Raw genomic sequence first — 7,627 nt, forward strand, 5'->3', positions numbered from 1 at the left:
CACACACCGCCCATTCAGTCCAAGGGGTGAACCATGCTCTAATATCACTCTGTAACACCTCCCTCCCACATTTACCCAAGTTAACAAGTTTGTTCGGTAAAAATGTGAAGAAGAGCTAGTATGATATGATTCAACTCCCCATTTGCAATTAATAAAGTGGAACTGACAAAACAAAACCATTCTGACCTTCCACACACGCTACAGAACCTTCAGGAGCCAACTAACCCTTCCAGATGACCAACCCCTGAGACTACTTAACATTTCACTGCCCTAAAGCCTCATTCGCTCCCATGACAAGGCATGCATGCGATTTGGACCCTCAATTTTCTCCCACAACAATGCATCCATGGGACTATGACCTTTTTTAGACAATTATGTGCTAGTGACCCCGGATTCTGTGCCATTTTTTCAGGGCCAGGGCTCAAGACATTGCCCAGAACTTCATGAAACTTCCAAAAATGATAAATAACATAGAAACAAGGGTACTAATGCAAAAAATTGATCAATGACTTGACTGGGCCCCTGCTATCCATGAAAATAATTTCATCAAACATATCACAAATATGTAATCTACATGTCATAACAAGAAAACTAAGCATAGGGGTCTCATACTTATCTAAGATTCGTAAGGAATATTGATGCCTTATAAAAATAGTTACATTATCATATATTAGGTCATATATTCATTGGTCATTCATTTTCTAATCAAATCATGATGAGAGCCATACATCAAGACTCTCAGAAAAATCCTCTTAATCAAGATATATTCAATAGGAATAAGCAAGATATAACATCCATAAAAACCAAATATGAACAAGTATATTTACCCATCAAATAAAAGAGGAGGGGATCTCTTATGAACATATGAAAAATGAAATGAGGTCTGGGAATTCCACGTACCACCTGAACATAGATTGGTTGAACCAAATTTTTCTTCCAGCCAATGACCCCCATGCCATATTCCAAGCATGAATGTGGGATCTCATGGAACAAATCCAACAAAACAAAGCCAGGGATTCGAGAGTCCAAACCACCTCAACCCACAACCAATGATTCCACCTTATGGTCGGACATCACTAACCATCACCAGATTGGTCTCTACCCAATCTTTCTAGGGATATAGAGCATTTGTTGCAACCAAGGCTTCTAGGACTAGTAACTCAACCCACAGCTGTTGTCGAGCTTCTAGAGTGTTTTTACAACCAGGGCTTCTAGGACTAGTAACCCAACCCACCAAGGGCTTCCAAAGTGTTTAACCAGCCAAGGCTTCTAGGACTAGTAACTCAACCCCGGTTATTACAGGGCTTCTGTTGGGTGTGGTTTTTTACCTATTTTCTGCACATTCTTTCCCAAGTTTTTATCCTTCTGTTCTCAAGGCCTATGACTTTACATGATTAATTCCCTCGTTTTCTCACCTTTATAACCTATTCTACTATCATGTTACTTTGCCATATTTTATTGAGTAATACGATGCTTTATTCCTTTTTATGGCTAACAGGGGGAGCATTGAAGAATTATTTTGGAAAGGTCTTCTCCTTTTCAGGTGTTGCTCGGGAAGAACAGAGTTATGGAGCAGACAGGTAGCGCAGATTAACTACAAAGAGGGGTAGAACAATTTATTGTTACACCTTGAATGCGTTCACAGGTTGTTGTTACACATTAGATGATGTCACAAACTGTTGTTACACAGTGGATGTTGTTACAAGATGTTGTTACACTATGTGCTGATACAAAAGTCCATTGTTACACCAAGGGTGTTGTCGCTAGTGATGCCATAACATCCCGAACCGTTATTCACTCGCAGGATGTTGTTGCACCGAAGCTGGAAAATGTGGGTACTATTCCACATAACAACTATCGACAGTAGGAATTGTTTATTTTGGAAGCAACAGACCCAAGCAGTTGCAATCTTAACTAATGTATATTTGTATTTAGAAATAGGTTGTAACTACTTTTATTTTTATTAGCATGAGAATCGTGAGATTATCATGACTAATCTGTTTCTAATTTGGGGTATATAATAACTATAAAGGAACTCAATTTTTCATGTACAAGGACACGACATATAAAAAAGTATTGTTACTCTACTTCTGTAACTTTGAGTTTAATTTTAATGTTAATCAGCACGATGATGTTGCTCTTCAGCTGATTTGTTAATTACTTTTGTGTTATTCATCCACCCTACTGAGGAGGAAGGGCTCTTTGGCACGAACTGCAGTGATAGAGGTAGTGTACATACTAGTTTAGTTAATTGATTTATTGTTTCTCATTGTTGTTGTACTAATTGTGGGTTACGTCTGCTGCTGTTTCAATTTACATTATGTTGTTACACTAAGTTAATCAATAGAATGGTAGTAACCAGTTGGAGTAGATATTAATTCCTGTGTGGAACACCTTTATTTTGATAGTTGTGAAGCGTGATTTAATTTTGTAGATTTTTTTTTATGTCTACATGAATGGTTTGATTCAGCAATTTGGTTCATCGACATCTTTTATTGTTTTCTGCAGTTTCGCATCCTTGGCTATAGTGTATCGGCACAGACAATGCGAACTCCATTGAAACAACAAGACCTACCCTGGGTTGACAATTAAATGTTGCAGTCTCATTCAATTAGGATTGATTAAAACATCAATACATTTTGGCACCGTTGCCGTGGATGGCAGTTGACGATACAGTCAGCCAAGTTGTTTGTTTGATGTAGAGTGTTCCTAGTCCACAATTGTTGGGCGGTAAGATGAGAGGTAAGAACCTGTGCATCGCTCTAACATACCTGGGTGGGCTCACCATTGTGATCACTAGGGAACTTAGGGAATTTTGGTGTTTTTCTTAGTGTGTCTTCAACTCTTTAGTCGTTGGGTGGTAAGACGAGAGGTAAGAACCTGCGCATCGCTCTAACATTCCTGAGCAAGCTCACCACTGTTGAAGACTGAGACACTTAGGGTGTGAATCAATACACATAGGTTCCATGTGTGCAACTATAGGAATTATAGAAATACCAAAGCTACCACCACTCTAATTATTCACAGGAAAAACAGGTCGTAAAAAGGAAAGGAAGAGTGTAGATTTGGGAAGGAAAACATTTATCCAGGAACTAATTTCTAAGGAAGAAAAAGAGCAGTCCAACTCTCAAAGGGATGCAAGGAAAATAGGGCCACAGAAAGCTGTTACTCCAATAGCAAAATCAAAAACCTTTGATTCCTCTATCTCGAGACCATATCATTCTAAAAATAACACCCATACCCCCAAGACCAAGAACCGGATTCAGGGGCGGGAGGGGGCAGCTAGTAGCCAGAACTTGAGGATAGAGGGGTAAGGGGAAACCGAGGGGGAATATTGAACACCTAAGATGGAAGAACCCCTGTTGGTTTATCAATACCTAGATACAGGTAGTGTGGTGAAACATCTAGCCCCGGGACATCTAAGCCATTAATCACACCTTCAAGACCATCACAAGAAGAGTTTGAAGGACATCTGCTACAAGGAGGGTTAGAAGGATTAGTCATGGGGGACCACAATGGAAACAATGCCAAAACAGATGCTATTATCACAACCTTTGAGTTCCCAATCGGGGATATCAGAGGTGAAGCTCCTATGAAAAATATTCCTCTATCATCCTTACCATCCTTCCAGGGGATGACTGTGGAAGATCCAGACACCTTTCTATTTGAGTTCGATGTCTTATGCAAAAGTGATGATTATACCTCAGATGCATAGAAATTATAATTGTTTCATGCTACTTTAAAAGGGGCAGCCTTGAGATGGTTCATGGGATTGGGATCCGCTTCTATTCGAACATGGAATGATATGACGGAGACATTCTTATCACAGTACCAAGACTATTGCAGAACCAATGACTTAAAGGAATAGATATTTAGAATGACACAGAAGGAGGATGAAAGCTTGGAAGATTATGTGGAGATATTCCACTATAATCTGCAGAGGTCTAGACATAGTGATTTAGACCAGGAAATCTTGAAGACTATATTTATTAGAGGAATGAGGGATGACTGCCTTGACACCCTGAACCTATTAGGGAAGGGGGATATATCACAAGAACCATTCGCTAAGATTTTGAAGCTCTATCTAAGATGCTCCAGAGGATCCTCTAAGGGGAGGAACACGGTTTGAGATGCCTCTACCCGGATACAAAAATATGCATGAGGGGAAGTAACCAGAGAAGAGATCGGGAATTTGTTTGAAAATTTCAAGACCAATATCGTCAGTACTCTCTCTATGCCCAAATAATGATAGCGCAGATCAAGAAGACACAAGCAGATGCTGACACACCTCTGGCTGTGTTTTGTCTGAATTTCCAGAAGAAACATCCTTTGAGGGAATGTGAATTGAACAATATCATCTTGTGTAATATTTGAGAGTTGGAACATTCGACAGGGCAATTTCCAGAGCTTCCTAGACTGAAGGTAGTACTCAGAGAATCAAGCAAGGAAGTGCGGTCCTCTCATTTCATCACACCAAGGAGACCATGCCAACCACGACCTCCATGTATGTGTCAAGGTTTTTCCTCTTTCAATTTGTGGAACAATGCATATAATACTCAACAATATCCATGGCAATATCCTACTCCTCCTTCAGCACAGTTTCCTTCACCTGGGAACCACTGGTCTCCATCTCCCCCTGTCCAATATCCTCAATCTCAACCATGTCCTTAGAACCAAAACTGGAGAGGAAATGCCCATAACTTAGCTCTACCTGGATTACCTATGAAACAACAATTGCAGTTACCTCCTTTGCAAACTCCTACTCTTGCACCACCTATGCAACCCTAACAACCTATGCAACCTAACCCAAACTTGAACAATAAAGTAGCTCAAGGCATAGAGGCTCCAACTACCTTTCGAACCTACCTTATTAGCCCCGTGGGACTTAATGAAATACAATTGCAATCAGGCAAGGTAATTAAACCAAGTCACTACCTTATCATTACAGAGGAGGAATGTGAACCATCCCAAAGAGATATCGAAGGCTCTGAGGTGGCTATTGTGCCTACAACAACCGATATAGAGGAAGTTGTTACATCTGTAGCAGCCAACCCACTAATGAGCCTAGGTATTGCAGCAAGAATGCTGCAACTCCCAGGATTACCAGCTTTACTTATCAACCTGGGGTTCGTACAAACTTGGAGGTGACTATGCTATATACACAAGTAGAAGTGAAGGCACTGCCTGTTGTCACTGCTCATCTAGAAAGAGACCCCAGGGGTTCCAAGATAGACTTCTATAGGGTTAGAAGAAGCTTGATTTTGATGGAAGGAGAGGAAACATATTCTAGGGGAGAGCTATTCTACTACAGAAATGAAGAAAGTAATAATGTAATGCTAAACTCACACCAGACCCTAGCTAACCAATTAAACAACTATGCTAAGTAGAATTACTAGATCAATCACTAATCTAATTCTAATTATCTAAGTTGCAGAAGTAAAAGAATCAAAACTAGGCTAAGGGGTAAATAATGGAAACTAAGCTAAGTCTGTGTCTAAGTAGAAAAAGCAGTCGGAGGTCAAATTGGTGAAAAGAGGACGTGAGCGAGCAAAAATGCTTGAGAACCATTAGATCAAGCGGTTGAAAGGTAAACGAACGGTTGAGATTAGATCGCAGGAGGGTACGTAGGTAGATGGGCGAACAAGGTTAACTATAGGATGAATGGTGGAGATTATATCGCAGGCACTTGAGTGAGTAGATGAATGAACGGGGACAACTGGAGATGGACGATTGAGATTATATTGCGCGGGTGGAGTCAGGAGATGGAAAGACATGATTAATCAACAGATGTATGGCAGAGATTAGATCGCATGCAAAAGAAATGTGAGGAAATGGTGTCAGGTGATGTGATGGCTATCAGAGCAGGAGACATATCGACAGTGGAGATTGGAGCGCTTAAAGGAATGTGCAGAAATGAGGGAGCGGGTTTAGAGGGCGCTAAGTGGTATTTCGCGTGCCCTCAAAGCTTAAAGCAGTTTTCTCAAATTTCACGTGATTAGGCTACCCGGGCGACACGTAGCATGGGGAAGCCACCCATTTTGCGTGCCCTTAGGTGGATAACAATTGGATAGAGATCTACGCGATAAGGCGTGATAGCCATCAGATTTGGCGAGGTAGATCAACGGTGAAGGTTTGACCGAGCTGGTTGGTGAGCAGGTGCTTGATAGCCGTCAAATATGACAAGGAAGATCAATGGTTGGGATTTAAAGTGCACAAAGTCAAATGCTAAAGGTGAATTCGGTCGATGATTGGTCAATTTTTATGTGTGAGGCGATGTATGGATAAAAAACATTTGGACGTGGATTAACAGCTTCCGCTCAGCTTTTCATGCTGAAGGAGAATGAAAGGGATGTGAGGGAGATCAAATTACAGGAAGAGAGCAAGGAGCAGACGACGATTAAAGGAACATAGTGATATGAAATGGGCTCAATGACTGTGTTAAACAACAAACTCCCTGTGAAAACCAAAACCCTGTGTTTTTGGGGTTGCTACAACATTTCTTCCTCATGTCATGGTCCCAGAGGGAGGAGGTGAGGCCGAGACACCTACGGACAACCTTATGGATCTTTTCTTTGCTACCATGCTAATTGAACGAAAGCATAAATGAAGTAGACTGAAACACAACTAATCTGTTCTACCCTGCTGTAATGGAAATGCAGCTACTTAAACAAATAAATAGAAAAGTAGGAAACTACTTAAGTATTAGAACAGAACCAGAAATATATGCTATCATGTTCTAATAGGGATGAACGTACCAAAGCAAATGAACAATCAAACCATGCATCTATTGTACTGCTGTAATGGAAATGAATTACTCCAACAGATGGACAAAAAGTTATGCTACTTAACGATACAATAAAGAGGATATGTGGCTGCTAGGATCAGGCCCAAGAGCTTCAGCCTCCAAGTTAACTCAGTGATGGCTAAAAACAAAACTCATCTTCATTATAATAGAACATTAGTTTACATCAAAATTGTTACAAGTCTGCACTTGGACACAAAGTAGAGCGAAAATTCTAAATACTTTTAATGCTTGCTAACTGACTACTGATAACTAACTAAAAAAATTGAGGTCCTAAGCCTCTCTACTTATACATATGAAGTCTCCAATGACTTCTTTCAAAAATAGGGAGGCACGACTCCCAATTCAATGATAAACTCGTGCTTTCCCTTTCACTAGCTCAACTGCCTTCTAGTAGGGAGGCTTGGCTCCCAACTCAAGATAGACTCGTACTTTTCACTTGCTTGGTTGCCTTCTAGTACACCTGATTTGGCTGTTTGCACCTTGACTTGCTTGGTTGCCTTCTAGTACACCTGATTTGGCTGTTTGTACTTTCAGCTAATGGAGGGATATTCAAATGGAGGGGTAGTAAATGAGGAGGATTTACCTCCTGTAATTCCTATCCCTTGTCCCATTTGAGTTTTTACCAAGGTTTTTACCACAGTTCCTTTCTTTTATCTTTTATCCTTGCGTTTTCATTGTTTTTATCCTTTATTCATGCATTACATGCACACTAGAACACAAAGCAAAATATCCAACTCTACTAATCTCCTAAACAAAATATAATCAAAATTATGCAATAAGTTGTGAGAATAGATGGTTTGACTAAGCTAGGAGGTGAATTAA

Source organism: Pinus tabuliformis, chromosome 8 (genome assembly GCF_031772625.1).
Source record: "Pinus tabuliformis cultivar Carrire ecotype Pingquan chromosome 8, CPIR1, whole genome shotgun sequence".
In the NCBI taxonomy this organism is placed as follows: Eukaryota; Viridiplantae; Streptophyta; class Pinopsida; order Pinales; family Pinaceae; genus Pinus; species Pinus tabuliformis.